We start from the raw sequence: 25452 nt of genomic DNA on the forward strand, positions 1-25452 counted from the left end.
GATTCACCCACTCACACAATGGACAGGTCACAGAAAAACAACAATACATAGCCGAAGAAGCATCAAAGACAAAAATCAACAGGCCAAAGACTCAGGAGCACAGATCAATCTGTCCCCCGCAACATTCCCATCCACAAGTGAACATTCAGGAGAATGCTAGGCACATACAACAACCTGGAGGAACTGTGCCAACTTGAATATGTATGAAACATGGATATTGCATGAAACACCATTAACATTGTCTCTCTCCCACACACAGGGCAACCTGAAGGATCTCCCCCCAACAACGGGGGGAAGAATCACAGTTCCAGGCTCGGGAGGAACCTGATCCCACCGGCAGCGACGCCTCTCAAAACTCCGCGGATGACCCAGACCCACCTGGACCCTCTGGTGTCCAAGCCCCTGCAGCACTTGCTTCAGGAACATCTCTGCCAACCACCACCCCCATTCCTGCCACATCCCAGGAGACACCCAGGAGCCCTGCCCGCACTGAACAACTGAGCCAGTCTGACCTGGAGGGACAAGGTTCGCCGGGCACCCAGGAGGAGGCAGACAACCCCGCAACTGCCATCCCTCAGGGGTCCCACAGACCCGATGAGCCCACAACGGCAGGCCAGGCTCGGGTGGGCAGGGGTGGTGGGAGTGGAGGCAGGTGGAGGTGAGAACCTGACCAGCCAGTTGAAGGGACCGGTATGTCACACGTACGCAACATCATCGACGCATACCGGCATGACACCAGGGTCCTCACCCAGGTAGTGGAGCTCCTCAGAGAGATCAAGAAACAGCAGGCCGAGCAACACGCCTGTCAACAAGAACACCAAGGACGGATGGAGGCAAGACTGGCTGAGCTCCTGGCGGTGCAAACGGACATAAGCCATTCACTCCGTCGGATCGCTGACAACATGGACAACCCTCCCTGTGCCACCAGGCGAAGACCAACACCAGCCACAGGGAGGGAGGAGGAGGAGGATTCGTCCGACGGAGCGTCCCAAGCATCGTCAAGGCCTGCATCTGAGGGTCCGGCGAGGAAGGTGGGTCGTCCACGGAAAAGACCCTGAGAGGCAGCGGGCCAACCACATCTCCCAGGTCACCTGGCCTGGCTCCTGGCCTTCGTGTGCAACAGCATCACCTCATTCACTGACATTCTCAGCCACATGGACTTGCTGGTCACAGTCTGACCAATGACGACAAACACTGTGGTCTGGACTCTGATGACTTCATATGCCAAGGATCCCATCTCCCCCTGTGAACTTTGGATTCTAGGCTCACTGTATACCACTTATTTTTGGGCACAAATCACCAACACGAACGAAAATAAAACGACATCACTTTAATTGGATGTTGCAGTCATTTTGCATGAGTTCACAACATACCTGTGGGGAAATGTCAAAGTATGCCTGAGTGTTGCACTAACGCCAGCCACCAATACCCTGGGATCTGAGTCCGGTCGAGGACACACATGGGTCACAATGTATCATCCAATACACACATGGAGCCCATTACTCAACCGTGATGGCCTCAAGCTGCTGAGGGGGGCTTGCAATACTGTGCCGACAGACCTATTTGGAAGAGTATCATTGAGGCGTAGAGGTCATGTGGAGGTGGCTGGGGAGGTAGTCCCAGGTATGTTTGGACAGGTGGGAGAACTATCTCCTGCATGCTGTAGTTCTATGGATGTCAAGAATGGTGGGCAGGGCAAGGTTGGCTGCACGGAGTTGGCCCAACGGGGTCTTGGATGACAGACGTCCAAGGTTGGTTTGGGGTCTGGGGTTGTGGACTGCCCCCTGAGTGTGTGTGAGGAGTCAGAAGCTCATCCTGCAGCAGACAGTGGGCCATTGCAGCTATCACAGGTGGACGGTGATGTGGATGGTGCGCGCGATGTACAAAATGAGATGTGCAGATGCACACGAGATGTGGACAAGTTCTCCTGGAGTTTGGCTGGTCTTGCTCTGTTGAGGGTGGTGCTGTAGTTGACCCGGCTGGTGTCGTGGACCTGGGGGACAGTCTGTCTTGCCTTGGAGTGCATCTATCTGTGGATCATGTGCATCATGTGGAGGGTGTTGCAGCATGAGGTATAGAATGCTGTTCATTGGCATGGCAATTGTGAGCAACCAGTCCATGATGAACACCATCTTGCGTGCGTGGCCACTGGGTGCTGGTGCAGTGTCCCGGCCTGTGGGACACAAGGAGTTGACCCAGATGTAAGGGCACAATCCTCAGATGATTACCTCAGTCCTGGCCAAGTCCAGCCTCAGGTGGCTGATGTCCAGCCATTCGTTAACAGACCTCATGCCTAGTTTAAGTTTGGAACTGCAAATGGCTGGGTCTTTGGTGATTGTGCGGAGCATCTGTCTTGCTATGGCATACGAGATGATGATGAGGTTGCGTGCGCATGTGATGGTGGAGAGGGGGGTCATGAACACATTGAAGATTGACATGCTGAGAGAAGAGCCCCGGGGCAAGTGCCAGATGACGACAGTGTATTACATGCTTAAGGCTTCAGGCCGATTCACTGGGCCTTGCTTGTGAGCTACTTGTTAATTTCATTCTGGTCCACCCTCTGGATACCAGTGTTGGAGATGTGTGAGCTGACAGTGTGTGAGCACATTGTGTATAATGAAGTTCACAGTTCAAGGGGGGTTGCTCACCATTGTTGAGTGGTGCAAACTTGTTGGTGGTGGTAGCAATGATGACGGTTGCAGTGGTGTGATTACTGTGGAAGATGTTCTTGTGCATGTTGCCTGGAGCTCCTAGCGTGTGGTTACCTTTGTAATTGCTCGTTGACTGTCTTCTTGATGACATTTGCTGGGTAGGGAAGCACGGTGATGTTCCCTGTTTTGCCTGTGGTCCTGCTATCCGTTGTCTAAGAAGGCCCTGGGACACTGCATGTCTCCATCTACCATGGAATGTGCCTAACTCAATGGATACATACATGAAGTGCTAGACGGGGGCTACAAGGATGTGGAATGATGTGTTTGAGATGTTGTGTGGGAAGGGGCCTGATGGAGATCCCCAGTGGATGTTGGACATGAGCTGGGTGGTGTATTTCCTGCTGATGGAAGTCCAGAACCTGAGGGGGGTTGGTCACGCGGAGAATAGTGCTGTCTGCCACTGTGTGGCAAGGCTGGCGTGTATGTCCATGAGCCAGCAGTGCCACAAAGTTGCAAGGGATTGTCTCTGCCTTGCAAGGGTGGGGTGTCCTTTGGATGGAGAGCTGCTGGCAGTGCACTCACAATGTTGATGAGCTCCTTGATGTCCTGTGTTTTGGTGCTTCTGCCCTATCTGAAGGATCTACAATTGGCCTTAATGATGATATGGTGATGGCTGTGTGTGCCGTTTTCAAGGGTTGTAAGGCCACTGATGGTTCTTTGTGTCGCAAGCTTTGCACAAGAGTCCGCATAGACCTGTATGAGTCCAGTAGGTCTGCCTTGTCCCAGGTGCCTTAACTGTTGTTGTGCTTCACAGGAAAGCCCGTCAATGTGGCAAGATTGTTGGATCAGTTGCTGATCCAGTGTGTGAGGTTGCAGGGTGTGGCTGTGGTGTTGTTTCCACTGTCCCACACAGCATGTCTGTGTTGACTTACATCAAGCATCTTGGGGGGGATCGGTAGTGGGGTGTGTGGCAGTGTGTTGCTTGTCGGAGACGTGGATGCCAATGTTGGATGCTGGTGTGGTTCTCCTACAGCCAGAACTGACTGGCCCACAGCCACATGCAGCCTGTGGAGGTGAGGGCGTGTGTGAAGATGGACGTGTTGCTGGCTTAGCGGAATTGGGGATGTAGGCCTGGAGATCTGTAGATGAGTGTTACTCTGAGGGTTGCCAAGGGGTTGGTGCAAAACCGGAGTTGTGACCCTGAGTGCATACCTGTGAATAGATATCAATTTATCCACCGTGATTGTTAGTGGCATCCCTGCAGGTGCTCCTGTATCCATCTGAGATGGCAATGAAGAATTTGTGTGCTGAGGATGCGTTAATCCAGGTCACTGTTATGAAGGTGATGTGTGTTGCTGTTCTGTTGAGGGGGTAACAGACTCAAATGGCGTGCTGTTGGACGTAGCCGGTGTGGAGTAGGAGGGACATGACGTGGTTGGTGTGACAGGGCCTGGAATGCGGGGTATCGTTGTGTAGGTAGTTGGAGTTGCAGACTCTGCATGCAAAGGGGTCGGGTGTAGGCCTGGGCTAAATTTCCGTTCCGCTGGCGGAAATTGCGATAATTTGACATTTTCACGTTCCGCGGAGAGCGCGAAAATGTCAAAATTTCCGCATTCCGCAGCTTAGCGATAATTTGGTTCTTGCTCGCGCTGTAAAATAATACATTCTCGCGCGTGCGCGATCGCCTTACCTGAATCCCCGCGTTCGCCGACAAGTTTTCCCGATCCGGTCTCGTTCTCCACGAGATGTTGGATTGTTGGTAGCCATTTGTGCTGTCTCGCGACAGTTCGCGCCCGCCGTAACGTCATGCGTCGCGCGATCACGTCTTTCTTCTCGCGATCATGCACCGCGAGAAGAGTGAAAACAAGACGGCCGCGCCCGCAAGCAACCGCATGGGTAAGTTGGCGAGCCGCGAACACGCAGAAAATACCGCAAACGGGCGGGAAAAAAACTTCCGCATCTTCGCGATATTTCCGCGTGTTTGCGGAGATTTTAAACATTTTCGCGATAATTTGCGAAAGTCGCTTTCGCAAATTCCGCCCACCCCTAGTTGTGTGTGCACTTAGGGGATGCCTGGGAGCAGATGGTTGATTTTCGTTTGGAGTTTGCTTGGAGGGTGGCTGCAACATGAGCATGTTGTGTGATGTGGGTCATGCAAGGACCACAGGGTCGTGCACTGTGCACGTTGCAGGCGCTGACCGTCCTGCCTTTGGCACGGTGTGGCCGCAACAGCGGCACAGACAAGCTGATGACAGAATAATGAATGTGTGGAGGGAGGAAGGGAGGAGCATCTTGTAGGCGTGTGGCTTGCCGAAACAGGCCATTTTGTTGGCCCCTGCCGCAGTGGCCGTAGCAGCATGCGTCAGGTTCTGGAAACTAGTCCCAAAGTATCACACAAAGACAAGGAGGTCAGAAAGGACAACTGCAACAGGTGTACATAAATTAAGGAGTGTCAGGTTACTCATGGCTCACTCAGAGAAAATGGATGAACAACCATCAAAGATGAGTGACACAGGATCTGTAAACAGAAGTCCAAGCAGCGCACAGGAGACACATCCTCAGCATGCGTTGACAGCCCGTTGGGGGGAGCAACCTGCACAAATACATACACAACCATGGACAACATGCACAATACAGATTATTAGCCATGAAGAAATGCATGCATGTTGCCTGAGTACACATACACTCATATGCACAATCTGTGACAACTATGCCATAGATGACGCATGCAAAGTGCCAAGAGACCTGCATTGATAGAGATGAGGCACTTTGGAGGGTGAGGAACACCTTTATTACACAAACTCTGCACCAATGGAAATGCATCCATATGAACAGACTCACATGTCATTTGACTGAACATGTGTGACATACGCTGGAACCCCCTGCACAACACAGATGGTATAAATCCCAATGAACTGGCACACAAGTTAAGGGGATGAGCCAAACAACTCCTGCTGCACACGGAGAGGCTGCAATTCACCATTGAGCCTGTTATGGGGATGTCCCACACTATGTCCACCCGTATCATCACGTATGTTTCAGAGGGAAGGGTTACACACATTGATGCCTTTATCCAAATCCTAAATCATATACAGATGACTGTCACAAAGGGTGACTATCAATTCATGGGAGTGATGATACATGTTATGTGCCCCATGGTGAGTAGACATGTATGCATAGTAACACAATATGCACAGAAGCAGTCCCCACACATTCAAAACCCGTACCACCACCAAAAAGCCTTGCTGAAATCCTTACCCAAACTGACATTTCCCCATGTCCGTGCACGGTCCCTGATTCAGCACACGTTGAAATACTCATGAGGTATAGCAGGAGGACAACCATGACACGAGCAGACAACAGGCGCCAGGACCTGTGAATGACAGACACACAAGAAGTCAGCTAAATATTTCTTTTGCCGCATACATGGTCAGTTACTAAACATGAACAATGTTGTCCCCAGGCCAATTTAAAATAAAGTCTCTCCACAAACAGGTGTGGCATGACATCATCACTCGAGTGACACATCCAAAGACACATCTAAGTCACTTTGCATACAGTCAGATGGACACACACATTGCAACACATGCCACCCAAGGCTACAAGCGTGCACACTCAGACCCAGTGACTCACCATTATGAGAAGAAGTTCCATATGAGCTGACTCTGGATATCCTCCTCCTCCTCCTCCTCACTTGTCTCATGCCCAAGCCCTTCCTCCTCCACAGGTGAATGTTCCTGCTCATCCTGGTCCAGGAGGAGTGGCACTGCCTTCTCAACTGCCATGTTGTGCAGCATGCAGCACACGAGAAAGATTTTGCAGACCTTCTCCGGGGCATATGGGAGGGAGCCGCCTGTCTTGTGAAGGCACCTGAATCAGCTCTTCAGGAGGCCAAACGTCCTCTCGATCACTCGCCTGGTCTGCCCGTGTGCATTGTTGTACCGGTGATCAGGAGCTGATCTGGGGTTGCGGAGAGGTGTCATCAGCCATGGCATGTTGGGATATCCAGAGTCCCCTATATGGAATCATCATGTAAATAAGTGGCTCAGGAGATGCCGTAAGAGGCAAGGATAATGCAACACACAGGACAAACAGAGTATACCCACCAACAAGACAGGCTCGTTCGGTGTGCAGCCGCAGCATCATTTCTGGCACCCTGCTACGTCTCATGATGTAGGCATCGTGTGCTGACCCTGGAAAACGTGCACAGACATGGGAAATCAGCATGTTAGCAAGACACACCACAAGGGCATTATTAGAGTGGTAATGTTTACGGTTGCATTAGGCTACCTCCTGTGCCTGTGGTAGTACCAAAGCCACATGTGTCCCATCAATGGACCCAATGACATGTGGCATCCCTCCCAGGGCATAGAAATCACCTTTGACATTTGTCAACTCCCCAGGAGTAGGAAATGTGATGAATTCATCAAGGTGCACCAACATGGCTGCCAAAACATCACGCAGGACACGGCTGAACATTGTCTGTGACATCCCACCAACATCAGCTATGGTCAATTAAAACGTACCTGTGGGAAAAAAAATGTAGGGATGCCATCACCTTCATCTTGGGTGTCAGCGCAGTAGGATACCTGTGTTGCGGTTGGAGGTGTGGTGCCAGCTTGGTAGTCAGGTCCTCAATCAACTGCAGAGTGAATCTGTACTGCCGGATGCAGGCACGTTCCCTCATGGTAGCCAAGTCTGGCATTGGTCGTGGGACAGGCGGGGCCCTGCAGGAAATTTATTGAATAACAAAGTTTGAGAGTCTACCAACATCAATGTCAAGGAGCACAGCACATGATAAACTGCTACTACACATAATCTGAATCCGGAGTCTGGTCTGTGCACTACGTCCAGGACACATATGCCAGCATGGTGAGACTCCAACTAATCCCCGTGTACACCTGTTGATTCTCAAGTCTACCGGACATGCCCTGAAACGAGCTGGGGGCCAATCAGAGTCAACAGGCAGACACATCACATGAGTGACATACATCCACCTAGCTGCATTTAAAGGATGTCACCTCATACAGACAGCTGACGGCAAGCTAGACGCACAGCTCACATGGAATGTCAAATGTACAGATCAAAAGCATTGTGATGAAGTGGCACACGTGCAAAACAACATCACAGACCTATTGAAGATGCCCATATGTCTGCGTGTGAAAATATGATCTCCAATGCACACAGACACTGCCTCCGTGGTAATCCACATGTGGCATGGTGTGCGTAGTTGTGTGCCATGCCCATCTCCACACAGACACGTGTTGGATGCATCAACTGCAGATGTAGTTGACGGAACAATAACAGCTAGCTCCTGAGAAAACATGACACACACAGGACACAGTCACATAGGGGCACGGTGATCGTGACATGTCAGTTGATGGAGTGTCCCTGTCCCTGGTATCAGGGGACAGGTGCGGGTGGTGGTGACTGTCCAATACCGGTGTGCTGTGCTTGACACGTACGTACTACAGGCACACATGTGCAAAGTGTGAAGGGGATGTGTGCCACATTGTGCCCCATCACACATGACATGTGTACACAGGTCATCACACAGCAATTGTGAAAATACATGAGTAGACATGTGCAATATCCCAGCCTCACACACCTAGGCCCTGCACATTTAAGTCAGCAATGCCAATGACTTGATGTACAGCCTTGTGCGAGGCGGAGACCTCCATTACAGGCATGTGCGCATCGTATCACCAGTGTAAGCATCAGAAACGCACCGTACACATGCTCTCCGAGCATGTGTACGGTCCGTATCACTATAGTGGTGATGCCGTAGTGGTACACGTGATGCATACCCTACACACGCTCGGGGAGCGTGTGTACGGTCCGTACCACGCATACACCTACGACAACAGTACTATAGTGATACGGACCGTACACACGCTCCCCGAGCATGTGTACGGTCCGTATCACTATAGTGGTGGTGCCGTAGGGGTACGCGTGATGCGTACCCTACACACACTCTCCGAGCATGTGTACGGTCCATACCACGCGTACACCTACGGCAACACTACTATAGTGATACGGACCGTACACGTGCTCCCTGAGCGTGTGTACGGTCCGTATCACTATAGTGTTGGTGCCGTAGGGGTACGCGTGATGCGTACCCTACACACGCCAGTCCATACCACGCGTACACCTACGGCAACACTACTATAGTGATACGGACCATACACGTGCTCCTCGAGCGTGTGTACGGTCCATATCACTATAGTGGTGGTGCCATAGGGGTACGCGTGATGTGTACCCTACACACGCTCCCTGAGCATGTGTACGGTCCGTATCACTAGTGTAGTGTTGCCGTAGGTGTATGCGTGGTACGGACCGTACACACGCTCAGGGAGCGCGTGCATGATCCGTATCACTGTAGTAGTGTTGCCGTAGGTGTATGCGTGGTATGGACCGTACACACGCTTGGAGAGCATGTGTAGGGTACGCATCACGAGTCCCCCTACGGCACCACCACTATAGTGATACGGACCGTACACACGCTGGGGGAGCGCGTGTACGGTGCGTATCACTATACTGAAGGTGCCGTAGGTGTCCGTATACGTGTGAAACGCACTGTACATGTGTGTGTATTTGAAAATTACATAGGGGACAAGTATTAGGCCAAAAATGCATGCTGGTTGTCATGGCTACAGAGATTTCAGTTGCAATGTGACCATCAGGTGGGCAGGAAGAGTCAGTTGGTCAAAAATTACAATGTTGCAATGTGTTGTTTGCCTTGCAATGATGCTAAAAATTTGAATCATGCAGATACGTGTCATTGGTGTAGGTTTAAAGGGATTGGAGTAAACGTAGGATGCAAATGAGTCTGAGCAATCACTATGTACTCTTGTATGTGAAAGCCCCTCAGCAAGACAGATATAAGGCAGCCAGCACCCCTGAGAGGGCACTTGCCTGCACAACTTTCCCGTCGACCACATTGCTGCTGTCTCAGCTTCCTCTGGCACCATGTCGCGGACTGTGGAGAGGGCCCAGCCATTCAGCATGGAAGAAAATGAAGCTCTGCTGGATGTCCTCCTCCCACAGTGCCCCAAGCTGTATGGGAGACCAGGGGAGCAGGTGAGTGCTGACTCCACTACCTTTCACTATGCACCTTTTTTGTGACTGTCACTTCTGGCATTGTGTCCAGGTGTGACAGACATACAATGTTGTGTATTGTGGGTCCCGGGGGGGGGGATGTCTTATGTCCCTCATTCAGTGCATAATGTAGTTCCTGTGTGCACTCCTCACTGTCATTGTGCTAACTGTGACATTCACTTCATAGTGCATGACACATTCAGAATGGGATAACCATGTCAGATATTTTTAAATTATGTCCAGAGGGGATTGGGTGTTCCCCCCAGTGTGACAGGTGACTGTACCCACAGATGTGTCTAAATTGAGTGGACCTGTGGTGAGAGTGTCCAAGTGATGTGTACGACCTCCTGGACATTGGTGTGTGTGAAAGTTCCTTGTAATGTGGATGAGTGTCTATGTGAAGTGTTGCACCACAGCTGCATGGAGGAGGCAACAGCTCTAGCCATCTGATGTGAGAAGTAAGCAGTGCTGTATGTCTGACTTGCTGAGCTAGCACGACACCTGTGACACCCCACAGGCAAGTGGCACATGTGCTGATTGAGGTTTGTATATGCTGTTGGCAATGGCAGGTGATTGATCTGTGGCTGGGTGTGTCTGTGTACTCTGCTGGGATTGCGTCAGTGGACTGGGGCATGTGACTGCTTGGAGGTGCTGTCCATCAGCCTGCTGTTGCATGTGCTGCACAGTGTGTGCCATGATCAGGGAGTGTGTCACCCCCTTCTGCCACCTGTGTACTATCAATGCCATGCAGTGCATTGGGGCTACCACAGAGGCCAAGGTCTATTTGAGACTGATGCTATTCCTTGGCAGCATCCTGTGCCCTTTTCCAAAGTAGAAAAGATGTTCAAATGTGTGTCTATGGGACATGGAGCTGGTGTAGTGATGTACTCTCACTTTGTCATCCTCACAGGTAACTGCCTACGAGAAGGGAGTCACCTGGAAGGAGATCGTCAGGGCTGTGAGATCAGCAGGGGATCGCAGTCGGCACCTAGCACAAGTGAGAAAACACTGGCAGGACATCCGGTGCTGGACCCGGAGGATCGCCCGGGTCCAGCTGGAGCTCTCACCACCTCGTCCCCACGGCGGGCGCTGATGACTGACTCCCCACATGATGCATGTCCTGGCGGTGACCTTCCCGGACCTGGATAGGCAGTTACAGGAGAGACTGCAGCAAGGAGGGGGTAGGTACATGGCTGTTTGTTGTGTTGTGTGTCACCAGCTTTTTGAAGTGCTCTGTAGCCTGGATACACTGCCGGAGTTAATATGTGCTGTGCATTTTCTGTTCCCCAATGCCAACTGGTGCTCTTCTCCATCCCTTCCCCTCCTTGACATGTGTCCTCTGGTCTGTGTGTAATCAGAATTGCACATGGTCATCTAGGCTGCCAGTTAATCCAAGTGGGAGGGTGGTCTGTGACATTTGTTGGTACCTTGACTGTGCCATGACCTGTTCACTCGGTTGTGGGTGCATATATTTTGGCAGTGATGATGATTCTCAACATAGGAGTGTGAGGTTTCAACTGAACACCCTTGCAGCATGCATGACCAATGTTGTGGCCTCAGACCTGATGTGCATGAGTGGGAGATATGCATAGTGCCAGGACGTTTGCTCATGTTACAGTCAGCTAATACCAGGGCTACAGATCAGTGTGCCCACTACAGTCCCCTGAGACACCCTGGCCTCGCAATCATGTGTGTCAGCCAACACTGTGCCCATTCTCTGTGTGTTCATCATAGGTCTACCTCTGTGGCATTGATCCCTGGCCTCATTTGTATTTCTCCAATGTGTGCTACATGTGTCCACTGGACAGGGAGACACCATTTGGCTTGTGCATACTCACACTGGGCAGTGCCTGTGTGGCTATTCACAAGAACCTGGTGAGGTTTGTATGTCACAAATGTGTGTTGCTAGACTCACAAGGTGATGTTGTGTGCAATTTGGAATTGTTGCTGCACATTTTGTTAAACCTGGTTAGGAGGTGTCACTTATTCATCTCTCTCAATCACATTGTCTCAGGGATGGGGGGTATGTGCGTTAGAGGCCTACATGGACTACCCTGATTTTTCCTTGCCAGGTCTGACCTATGTGTGAGAATTGGCTGGACAGAGACTCACCATGCAGGGACCCAGTGATGTTGTGCTGGGCTCAATGTTCGTGGCTTTCAGCCTGTGTAAATTGTTTCAAAACATGATTCCTGCTCATACTTATTTGGCACCTGTGTGTGGTTCAGATGCAAGGCAGTTTGGTGTTTGTGTGCTGACATCTGTGTGTACATTCTGGCTTGCCATGAGGGTGTCTCCTCAGTACAGTTATGCCTTTTTACAACACAATTGCAGGCCCATTAGTTTCTGTATTGTCCTGCATTTGGACATGTGTGCCACTCCACATGACAGGCATTGTGTCTTATGTGTAGCCAGCTGTGTCATCAGGTAACGGATGCCCATGTGACAAACGACATTGTTCAAGTTGTTAGTCAAGAATGATAGTCCCTTGGCAATCATGACACTCGTCAACAGGTCTTCATGTTTTAAATGCTTTACTTTGATGTTTTGTTGTTAAGAAGAATTATGTACCTGCATGACAGATTTTGTCCATGGAAGTGCACACCAATCCTGTTTTACACTTTCAGGGAACACGCTGTCAGATTTTAATGGGAGCCACTGTTCGCAATCCACGGTGTTGCAGATTTTACATATTCATGTTCCCACAGTGGTATTGACTTTTGGTACGTCCTATGTTGTTGTTGATACCAAATTACCAGTGTCAAGTCATCCAGACCTCCGTGGGCCCATGTATATGTACTTTCTGCGACAGCATTTATTTGGGACAGCGTCATCTTTACAAAAGGTGCCAGCTTCTTCAATGATAGTGTAAATGTAGTTTTGTGTGCACCTCCTTGGGAGACATCTTTCATGCAGGCACATGGGTGTTCTGTTCAACAAATGGCACATTCCCACATTCTAAGAATGTCAACAGTGTAAAGTCTTGTGAGTCCCAAGGGATCCAACAGTTTTAGATTTTGTGTTCCACAGTACTTACAGGTCTCAGAGTGTGGGCACACCTTGAGTATTGAGGTGTGTTATTTGGCCGTGGGTGCACCACTACTGTTTCTTTAAGGGTAACCAGGAGGTGGCATGACTTCATTGTTTTGCTGTGCTCACCTGTTCACAGACAATAGTTTCTCAGTATATTTGTCATTAAATAATTGGGCTGGTGTGTCCTTTTTTCCTTGTGTCCAAGTGGCATATTGGGTCTACCAACTGGGGAGTACAGGGCTTAGATGTGTGCTGAGTAATCTAGCTGTTATTCATGATGCATTGCCTGATATGCAGTTTGACCTATTGTTTTTGTATGATTATCCAATTGGAATGTGGAATAAAGCACCCCAGGAGTATTCACTTGTGGTCGTAATTCATCGGGTTGGATGGTGCAGGGCTGGTAACCCTTCTGAACACAAGGGTATGTATTGATTAGCAAAGCATTATTTCCCTTGGGAGTAACGTCCCCAACCTTGCACTCCTGAAAGATTTCAATAAAGTTCTGGATGATTGTGTTCAATATGTACTTTTCTTTATTTAGCGGGTTTCATAGTTGTAATCACTTTTTCATGAATTCAATTATTAGAATTGGTTCCATACTATTAAATTCATAGTATCATTGTGTGCCCAATGCATTTCGTGCTTTGCCCTTCTTCAGGGGTCTAATTTTCTGAAAGTACAAGAATAACAAATATTGGCAATACATTTAAACCTGTTATTAGCATGTCAAACATTGATAATGAACTGATGTAAAAGTGCATAAACAGAAGTCTGTTTAAAGCCCCCTTCTGATACCAGTTGATAAACGGTTTATGTTTCTGTGTGTATTTGAATGACCAATAATGAATGTTCATTGACATTTGTTAATAAAGAAAGTGCTTTGCTTAAAAAGAGTGTTAAGAAAAGTGTTAGAAAGACGTAAAATAAACGTTAAAAGAACGTAAAAAAACGTGTGTGCAATGGCATGCATGCTAATAACAGGTTTAAATGTATTGCCAATATTTGTTATTCTTGTACTTTCAGAAAATTACCCCCCTGAAGAAGGGAAAAGCCCGAAATGAATTGGGCACACAATGATACTATGAATTTAATAGTATGGAACCAATTCTAATAATTGAATTCATGAAAAAGTGATTACAACTATGAAACCCGCTAAATAAAGAAAAGTACATATTGAACACAATCATCCAGAACTTTATTGAAATCTTTCAGGAGTGCAAGGTTGGGGACTATTGTTTTTGTACTCATGTGTCAGATGTATACAGGTGACTGATGGCTTTCTGTTTCTTCTCCTTGCCCACAGCATCATCCACGGAAACCGAGGGAGACACCCGCACGGACCTGGAGGAGGGACCAAGCACCAGTGCCACCAGTGCTGAGGAGTCTTCTGGAGCCAGTGGCACGGAGGGCGAGGAGAGTCAGTCAGAGGACCTGTCTGGTGGCGACAGCAACTATGACGCAGACGGGTCTGAGGCTGAACTCATCGAGGGGGCGGAGGCTGCTACAACAGCTGGCAGCAGCCCAACATCTGTCCCCACCTCCTCCATTCCCATCACCGCCCTCCCAGTTGCTCCGGTCCCTTCTGTCCATGCGGAGACCCACCATGTCTCCTTCGGGCCATGCACCGCACCCCCTGCCCCTGTCACCCCTGCTGCCCTCAGTGAGGAGTCTGTGGACATCCTGCGGCAGTTGCAGGTTGGCCAGGCATCGGTGCTGCATGTCCTCCATGGACCCAAATGGTGTGGTTCCTGGAGGGCATGTCATCAACGATGTCTGACCAACGCAGGATTCTGCGGTCCATGGACTCATCCCTGACGGCAGCAGTGAGTCTCCTGCAGTGCTCCGTCCCAACCCCTACCCCGGCCCCATCCACACTTCCCTCTCCCATACCTGTCCGGAGCACACCCACACATTCCCACACACGCACCCCACCAGACACAGGCAGCACACCAACACGGAAGGGCAAGAGCACACCACCTGGCATGTACACTCATGGGGAGGTAGGCACACCCACAGGGTCCGGCACTAAAAGACATACATACAGCCACAGTCGGAGTCCACAGGCCTCACAACCCTGTACCTCCCCAACCACTCCCCTTGCCTCCCCTGCTAAAAGGTCACCCCAGCAGTTGTTTCTAGCTGAGCTGGACCTCCCCCCTGCTGAGCCACCACCACACAAGCGGGCGAGGAAGTCCCCAGGCAGGGGAGTTGAGTCCCCCATGCCTCAACCCCCTCCCCCATGAGCGCTGCACCCCATCCCTTGCCCACCACACCCTCCATTGACCCCGGGCAATCCACTGGTGCAGGGGATAGCCTGGACGAACTTGCTGCGGTGTGCAGCGCAGAGCTGACCACCACCTTTGGTGCAGCCACCCCCCCTGTGTTAGGGACGTCCACCCCTGCACCCACCACACCTACCCTTCCCCCTCCTGTCCCTGCGGTGCCTGTGCCTTCCCCACATGAAGCCCCCCACCAGTCGACAAACCTGAGGTTTCAAATGTGCAGGCAAGCTAGGGGGAAACTCTCCCATGTGTCCCCCCATGAACTTGTGTAATGGACTTGCCTTATGGCATTTGTATATATTGTTATTTATAATAATCTTTTTTTATGCTGAATAAAGCATTTTTCTTTCATTTGGACACTATTGCATTGCAGGTAATTAATGTTGGTGCTGAGGCTCCAGGAATTGGGGTTGTGGTGATGTGTTAGGGTTATGTGAAATGTTTTAGTCTGATGGTCATGAGGTTGAGCATGGTATCTGCGTGCCATTACAATGTCTCAGCAAATAATCATTGGTAGTGTGTTTTACTTTGGATTGGAGACATTGTCCCAAGGAGTGTTCCTTCCTCTGTGGTACCTGACATGTTGCCTGCAAAGAGTTGCACAATTGTTGTGCTGCCCTGTGTCTACATTTCCTTTGTTGGTGACGGATCTATTCAACTATGGCCCTGCCTGCTCACCGATGTCTCCGGCTGCATCGTCTGTGCCATCCTTGCTAGTCATTGTACATGTGTATTGAGTATGCTGACATGCCTTCAGTGGGATATTCTCCATTTTCAGCAATATGCATGTGGGTACTACCAGACTGGCACACATATGGTACTTGTTATGCAGGGTATTTGGGCACCTGACCTGATTCACAATTGTGGGCATTGTATCTGTGTGTACTCCACCCTATTCCTTCCATGAGAGACGGGATCTTTGTGTCTGGCCCAGTGCCTGGACATTCCTATCTGTCCTGGGATGTGCGTTACAGTGTATGTTCCCTTTGGCTCTCTTATTTTAGTAGGCAGTTACATGACTATCCAGTCTTGTGGCCTGACCTCAGGGTGTGTATTGTGCTGCATTCGCCATGTGTGGGTATGCATGTGTTCTTTGTCCTCACACCCACATGTGGTGTGTCATGCATTGGGGGAAAAGACATCCATCTTCCTGGGAGTGGGACACTGCTGTCAGTGATGTGTTGTTACAGCACTATCATCATAGTCCAAACTTAGGGATGTGTACATACACCCATGGAGTTGTGTGCATCTGATAATGATGTACCCCTCCCCATGTCTATATCCACTAATGCTAGTCATATCCACCCACCCCTCACATATCATTCCTCTGCTGGTATTCCTCTGCAGCCACCCCATGTGTCTGTCCACTCTGGTATTCCTCTGCAACCACCCACATATGTCTGTCCACTCTGGTATTCCTCTGCACCCACCCCTCACATGTCTCTGTCCACTCTGGTATTCCTCTGCACCCACCCCTCACATGTCTGTCCAGTCTGGTATTCCTGTGCACCCACCCACATATGTCTGTCCACTCTGGTATTCCTCTGCACCCACCCCTCACATGTCTCTGTCCACTCTGGTATTCCTCTGCACCCCCCACATATGTCTGGCCACTCTGGTATTCCTCTGCACCCACCCCTCACATGTCTCTGTCCACTCTGGTATTCCTCTGAACACACCCATATATGTCTGTCCACTCTGATATTCCTCTGCACCCACCCCTCACATGTCTCTGTCCACTCTGGTATTCCTCTGCTCCCACCCCTCACATGTCTCTGTCCACTCTGGTATTCCTCTGCACCCACCCACATATGTCTGTCCACTCTGGTATTCCTCTGCACCCACCCACATATGTCTGTCCACTCTGGTATTCCTCTGCAGCCACATGCATATGTCTGTCCAGTCTGGTATTCCTCTGCACCCACCTACATATGTCTGTCCACTCTGGTATTCCGCTGCACCCACCCCTCACATGTCTCTGTCCACACTGGTATTCCTCTGCACCCACCCCTCACATGTCTGTCCAGTCTGGTATTCCTCTGCACCCCCCCACATATGTCTGTCCACTCTGGTATTCCTCTGCAGCCACACACATATGTCTGTCCACTCTGGTATTCCTCTACAGCCACACACATATGTCTGTCCACTCTGGTATTCCTCTGCACCCACCCACATATGTCTGTCCACTCTGGAATTCAACTGCACCCACCCACATATGTCTGTCCACTATGGTATTTCCCTGCACCCACCCCTCATATGTATCTGTCCAGTCTGGTATTCCTCTGCACCCACCCACATGTCTGTCCACTCTGGTATTCCTCTGCACCCACCCCTCACATGTCTGTCCAATCTGGTATTCCTGTGCACCCACCCACATATGTCTGTCCACTCTGGTATTCCTCTGCACCCACCCCTCACATGTCTCTGTCCACTCTGGTATTCCTCTGCACCCACCCACATATGTCTGTCCACTCTGGTATTCCACTGCACCCACCCCTCACATGTCTCTGTCCACTCTGGTATTCCTCTGCACCCACCCACATATGTCTGGCCACTCTAGTATTCCTCTGCACCCACCCCTCACATGTCTGTCCACTCTGGTATTCCTCTGCACCCACCCACACATGTCTGTCCACTCTGGTATTCCCATGCACCCACCCCTCACATGTCTCTGACCACTCTGGTATTCAGCTGCACCCACCCCTCACATGTCTCTGTCCACTCTGGTATTCCTCTGCACCCACCCCTCACATGTCTGTCCAGTCTGGTATTCCTCTACACCCACCCACATATGTCTGTCCACTCTGGTATTCCTCTGCAGCCACACACATATGTCTGTCCACTCTGGTATTCCTCTACAGCCACACACATATGTCTGTCCACTCTGGTATTCCTCTGCACCCACCCATATATGTCTGTCCACTCTGGTATTCCTCTGCAGCCACACACATATGTCTGTTCACTCTGGTATTCCTCTGCACCCACCCACATATGTGTGTCCACTGCTGGCTATCCTATGCAGTCACCCACCCACCCCCTTGGTGCTGTACACTGCTGCCCTGGACCTACACACACACCAATATGAGGGTGACATGCTGCACCAGGCCGTAGGCCAACATTCGTGGTGTGTGTACGCCTTGTATCCCAAATGTACTGGAATCGCAGCAGTACTTGTGGTACGGACCATACACACGCTCGGGGAGCGTGTGTACGGTCTGTACCATGCGTACCCCTACGGCAACACTACTATCGTGATACGGACTGTACACACGCTATGAATGTGTGGGTACGGTGCGTATCACTATTGTAGTGGTGCTGTAGGGGTACGCGTGGTACGCACCATTCCCACACACCCATAGCATGTGTACGGACCATATCACGATTGTAGTGGTGCCGTAGGGGTACGCGTGGTACGGACCGTACACACGCTCTGAGAGCGTGTGTACGGTACGCATCACGTGTACCCCTACGGCACCACTCTAATAGTGATATGGCCCATACCCACACTATGGTTGTGTGGTTACGGTGCGTACCAGGCGTACCCCTAGGGCACCAGTCCAATAGTGCTATGCACCGTACCCACACATTGATAGCGTGGGTACGGTCCATATCAGGATTGTAGTGGTGCCGTAGGGGTACGCATACACGTCCAGTTCTGTCATTGCGGTACGCACGGATTGGTGGACACGCCCCCCGCAGTGACCAGACCCTGGAGGTAAGTTATTGTGTCCATTTTGTGGGTTTAAATTTGGGTATGGGGTATGTTTCCTGCCCCTCACCCCCCCTTTGCCCCTGGGTGTTGTTCTGACCCTCTGCGGCGTGGGCGTCGGGCTTGTTGCACCAGGTCGTAGACTAGGAGGGCTGGGATGACACGTAGGATGGGGTCCATGGCTGTCCGTCACATACCGGGGCTCCGTTTCGCGTCAAACTCAGGTTTCCGGGAGTTTTTGGCTGCCGTAAAAAAATAGCTGTGCGGGGTGACGTAGGGACGAATCGTACTTGCTGGTCCGTAGAACGCTGCCTGACTCCATACGGACGTCGCGTACGCGCCGTCCAGGATCAGACTCGTAGGTATTTTTTTCCCGTACAGGCTTTTGTACGATTCGTACGGAAATGGTATTTCTGTACGAATCGTACTTGCTGGATTGTACGGTGGGAGTCCCGGGTATGAGTCATATGGAGAATACGCTCCGTACGACGAATCGTACCCGGGATTTCCAGGATCGGAATCGGCACCCAAGAGTTAAAAAATGTCATTATCTCATAAAATCAAATAAATCATTATATACTAGCTTTCAACAATTGAGAATTAAAAAAAGAAAGTCATTGTATCATAAAAGTCTCTTAGTCCAAGGTGCTGTGTAGATTATGATCATTTAGGAAAATAGGGTTTGGCATCTTTCCTAAAAAAAGGGGGAGAAGTTATATGAAGGTGCAATTGGACAGATAATCTCCTATTGTGCCTTGCATATTCTGAAGGTCGGAGGCATGTCGGTTGATCAGTAGCTGAAAGCGGCAGTGTCAGTGAGGAGGAGGGGTCAAGTTTCCAGTCTGTCTGTCCCATTCACAGCTCACCTCCTCTAACTGCTTCGAAAAGCAATCCATAATTCTGACCAGAGCGCAATTCAGAGTGGTATTCGTGGGATCAAAATGGCCAGGACCGCTTCTCTGCAAGATCTTATGTCTTTTGCTATACAACCCCTTTGTAGCAGAGCCCTTCTATCCTGTAAGAGGGAGTACAGTATGTGTGTTATGTCCTCCTTGTGTAGGCTGCAGAGCCAACACATTTCCTGAGCGTAGTCCCTTTTCCATTTTGAAAGGTGACAGGATAGGGGGATGACCCCCATTCTCAGCTTTATAAACTGTATCTTAGTGCTTTCATTGTAGGTATTTATTAGGTAGCACTAGGGTTTCAATGGTTCCGTGCAGAAAGGTTAGCCCTATTTTCTATTGAAGAAAGTCGGTTCATGCTAAATTTTGCTAACTTCTTAAATCCTGCTGGCTGACATATAGGTCCCAGGAAGGAGTCAAGTCAAGTGTACTGAGGGCTCAGGTCAGATAGTGATGTCCTGCCGACCTGTAATTTTTGTTCAAATTGATCTATACGTTGTGGGCCAGAGTGCCTTCTTTGGAGGCCCTGTAATTATGGTAGCTTATTGTGAAGGCCACCATACGGGTCAGTGCCTGTCTACAGATTCCGAATTCCTTTCTGAATTGTGCTGGAGATGTGTGAGATGGGAGCTGGAAGACTGTTCTGCAGATTTTGCTGACAATTGTGTCCAAAGATCTGCTATCCCACCATTTCAGAGCCTCACACCCGTATGTTAGGGTAACTTTCGTTTGAGCCACCTGAAGAATTGGAGCAAAGGAGGGCCCATTTCATTTTTTAGTAAACAGATCTAAGAGCAAGCGGTACCTTTCTTTTTTGGTTCCGACAAGTGGCTTCCATACCTGCCGTTTTTGTTAAAGAGGACACCTAGATCTTGTGGCAGTTAGTGGCTTTTATATTTCCTGGTGTAGAGACCATGTTGACTTTTTGGTCCCAGTTGTTCGAACTGCAAGGATTTTGGTTTTCTTTTTGTTTATCTGTAGACCGTTCCTATCGGAATATGTGGCGGTCACGTCCAGAAGGGACTGTAAGCTGGACTTTGTTTCGCTGAGAAGAACCAGATCGTCTGCATAGAGTAAGTTAGAGAGGCAGAGGCCGCCCAATTTGGGTGGATGCAAATCAAATCAGTTGCTGGCTGGAGACAAGTCGGACAAAAATAGATTGAAAAGTGTAGATGCAAGAACGCTGTCCTGCTTGAAGCATTGAATGGTATTTATGGGCAGTGACAGGCGCGATCCGTCCCTGATTTTGATCCTGACCCATGTGTCGTGGTGCAAAAGCTAAAAGGCCCTGAACATGTAGGCTTTGCAGTGGCAGGCCTGATACATGTTTGAAGGGCTACTTAAGGGTGTGGTGCAGTCAGTGCTGCATGCCAACAAGTAGCATTTAATTTACAGGTCCTGTGCACATACAGTGCACTATACTAGGGACATATAAGTAAAATAATTATGCCAATTGTGGATACACTTATGTTAACTTGTTTTACGGGTGTGATCACATACACTTTAGCAGTTGTTCGCAATGGTAAAGTACCCTGAGTTCTAAGGTCAACAAAACAAATGAGCAAAATATGAGGCAAAGCAGGCAAAAGGTTTGTGGGAAGACCACCTAGAATGATTCTGAATTCTCAACTGTTGAAAGCTGATGCATTGGTTTCCTAAAGTACCTCTGCCCATTTACCTCACAAGCACCCTTTCTTCTCGCATTTTTAGGTCGAGCCTAGAGTCAGCGCGCAAGCGCTGCACTGGCGAAGATCTGTGGTAGTTCAGTACGGGAAAGAAGCCCCGCCCACTCCCTTGCCCTTATTTTCCATTGGCTTGTGTGATTGTCCTTCCTAAATGCTGGCTTCTGATTGGTAAAGAGGCTTGTTAGTCCCTCCTTAGTACCTCTGTGTCGTCATTTGTAACGTCCCTTGGCTACTGGCCCATTTTCTTTGGTTCTTACATGGTGCGTTTTATTTTTAGAGTTTTGAGTACTATTTTCTTTATTGAGTTTGTTCTACTTCGGGCAGGACATCGTGCTTTCACTTTCAATGCTGCCGGGACAATCTTAACCCCTTGTTTGCTCTGGTCCCTAATCCCTTGAAGTCACTGATAGGTGTCATGTTGGCGTTACACAAAACACAGATAATTTATAAATTAAATGATACATCTGCATTAGAAGCTTGCACAGAGTGCTTGCCACATGTTACTTAAAACTGACCACACCACCAGCAGGTGCATTATTAGCACATGTTGCTGGGAGCAGTCCTGGTGGCCGCATCTGCTGCCCCGATAGGATACGTGCCCTTCCCGACAGCCTTTATTTGGGACAGATGCTGCGCCTTTCTTCATGGCTTGTTTCTGGGTGATCTGAGCTAGGTTTTCTGCTCATTTTCCTACTGCGGTTGGCTTTTTTCGAGGAGCAGGATACTGGAGGTTTCCAGATCCCTAGAACTGCTGAGAGAATATGCTCGCTAAAATAATAGCGTTTTCTTCCGATCTTACCCTTCCATGTGCTATAAAATCGTCCAATTCAGTAGTACTGGAACTTATTTTAGTGATCTCAGATAGATGAAAGGCTGAGACAAAACTGGAGATTGCTGCGCACACTTTTCTACAGTGGCTGTCAGTACAATGGGATTGCTTGCATTTGAGGCACCTTCCCTTGAAAAGACACAAAAAGCAACCCTAACCTGGGAAATCATACAGTATAGCAGGGTTAAACTGTCAATGCCTAGCAAAGAAAGAAGTGCCTGTTATTTTGCAGATTTATATAGCACAAACTCGACACAAAGGTATGGTAGCGCTTTACACGAGCACCAGTTACGTTACACAAGAACACATTCATTTGTTCTTGGAGACACGGGGAGATTAAGCGAAAAACCCAGAATCACAAGAAGCTGTGTCGATGCAGAGGATCGAACCTGGTTCCACAGCTCCAAAGTCGGCAGCTCTGGCCATAAGGGCACATCCTCTTCCAGAAGCTACTCTGCTAATACTGACAGTTTCACAGTTTTGACATCCAATCTCTGTAGTAGCTACCAAACCATGAGGCTGCCAAGTAAACCTTTTCCATGGAGTATCAAAGGCATGCATTCGGATCCTTCTGATCAGATAAAACGCCCAATGCTAGCCTGTCATGCTGTCTGACAAGGCAACACTTCCACTTTGCGATAAAGCCATTACTATTGTGGCTAAAGGCCCAATGTTATGTTATGTTTGCCTGGCTTATGTAGGGTCCATATGGCATTTATAAGGCCCTTTAGTGTTTTTACTTACAGAAATATGCTTCTGCAGTTATTGGATTGACCATGGAGGGTTGTCTCTGGGGCTGTATGTGGGCAGACTATACCCAATATATATTAAACCTGATATTATATTTGTTGGCAGGTTGCTGGAATGATCTGTATTATCCTAAAGGAATAGTTTTAAATTGTTGTGTTGGTTGGACAGTGTGTAAGTAGCTCAGTACTTGTAATCTGCTCAGGTCCCTACTGTTCTGGTAATCTACCTCTCTACCTGTTACTAGTTCCTTGGACTCCTTGTACCTATTTCTTTTGGGGTATTCCAGGTCACCCTTCTGAAGAGTATGTGGGTTTACTAACATGTTTGGAATATTTGTATAGTGTGCCTTTTAGAGCTTTATATTATTGTGGTCAGCCAAATGGCAGTCGTTGTGTTTTTCTGCCACATCTGGTGGGGGGCAGAAGTGGTTAAATTTCTATAGTTCTCTGGCCAAGTGTGGTTGGTTTGCCTGTAAGAGGAATTCTTTTCTACTCTGGTGTTTCTTATAGCGGGGCAGAGTTTAAGACTCACCAAACCAGCACTTAATTTGAGCCGGTACTTTCCGTGCTCGACACCGGCACTTATAACAGTCTGCCACATGATGGTGCTGTCTGTCTAATTTAGAGATCTGCACAACAACAGTTGTTTATTAATTTGATATACATTAAAAATGGCAAATACCTGACGCCCAAGCCATTCTTGTAGCTTTGGGGGATTAGAATAGTCGGAATTGTTGTATTTGTTGGAGTTTGATGGTAAGTAACTGTGTTGGCATTGTCCTTGACACTGCTGGCAGGGGCAACGGATAGTGCAAGCTGTGGTGGACCCCTGACAAGAGTTCTGGCACTTATTTTGTGTTTACAAATTAAGTGCTGTTACTATCTGACACAAGAGAGTCAGACTCATGTCATGGGTAACAGTTATCCCTAATGGGGGTGGGAGGGGGTGGGTTTTACGCCCTCCCACGTACCAGTGCCAGATCTAACAATATTGCTGTACAGAGGCTGACCAGCAGGAGCTAGACAGCCCGAAAATTAAGTAGATGAAGAGACAGGCAGGCTGATGTGCCAACAATCAGACAGAGGTATGCACCTTTCCATGTATAGGTCATCAAGGGGTGGCATAGTTCTGCTATACGCAACCAGAGAGGGATAGCTCAGCTGTCTGAAAAAGGTGAGGGGCAGCTGTGCAGTCTGTGACAAGCAAGGGATAGCCCTTCTATCTGCATTGAGCAAGTGGTCAGTCATCTAAGTAAGGGATTGCCCTGCAAAGGGTGAGGGTAGCTCAGCTGTCTTGGGCAAGTGAGGGACGGGTGTGTTAATTGTGGCAAATGAATGGTAGTTCGCTGTTTGTGACAGTTGAGAGGTAGCTCTGCTGTCTGCGCTGAAACAAATAACGATTTCCGTTACAACAAACAAATGATGGACGGAATGCTGACAATGCAAACATTCTCCCCCAGTCAGGAGATCTGGGTTAAATCCATCGTTCTTTTGCCCACTACACCACCCCAGTTTAGACATGTCCATATGCAAATCAGTCTTGACCCTGTGCCTCATGGGAACAGTCCAGCCCGAACTGCCAAGCCATGTCTTCCCTGGACCGGAATCAAGCATCCTAGGACCGGTTTCTGGCTATCAGCCGTCATCAGCCAGGATAGCTTGACTCCAGTGGCGTAGTGAGCACGGGTCCCACGTCTGGGAATACCCATCCCACTTAGGGCGAAAAGCGTTACAACAAACAAATGATGGACGGAATGCTGACAATGCAAACATTCTCCCCCAGTCAGGAGATCTGGGTTAAATCCATCGTTCTTTTGCCCACTACACCACCCCAGTTTAGACATGTCCATATGCAAATCAGTCTTGACCCTGTGCCTCATGGGAACAGTCCAGCCCGAACTGCCAAGCCATGTCTTCCCTGGACCGGAATCAAGCATCCTAGGACCGGTTCCTGGCTATCAGCCGTCATCAGCCAGGATAGCTTGACTCCATTTTTGCATTTGAAACAAATAACGAGTCAGATGAGAAGGGGGCGGATCTGCTGTCAGTGGCAAGGGAACATTTGGGCTACTGCTTCTGTCTTGGGGTGGAGGACAGTTAATTCCTGGCAGCTGTGCAGGGGGTTTCTTAGAATTACCTCTGGAGAGCTGGAGATAAGAGTTCCTTGCTGTTCTGCCTCAATCAATACATCTACCTGCTCCATACTCAGCAGCAGCCAGCACGGATTGGAGGTACAGGAGCGGGAGGGGTGGCATAGGGGAAGAGGGAATAAAAAAATAAAAAAACGTATCTTCTTGCGCTTCTTCGACGCGTCTCTCCTCTGTTGTCCTCCCTCATTGGCCTGAACAGGAAGCACACCCAGGCTTCCAGTCAGTCAATCAAAACGTTTCCTTAGCAGCATTGTGATTGTTCTGAGCGCTGTTTTTCAGCGCTCAGACGCTGACTGAGAGCCTGGGCATGTTCTCCATGCAGACTGTAATGCAGCCTGCATGGGGAACATGCGAAATGCAC

The sequence above is a fragment of the Triturus cristatus genome, chromosome 4_2 (assembly GCF_964204655.1).
Source record: "Triturus cristatus chromosome 4_2, aTriCri1.1, whole genome shotgun sequence".
Lineage (NCBI taxonomy): Eukaryota > Metazoa > Chordata > Amphibia > Caudata > Salamandridae > Triturus > Triturus cristatus.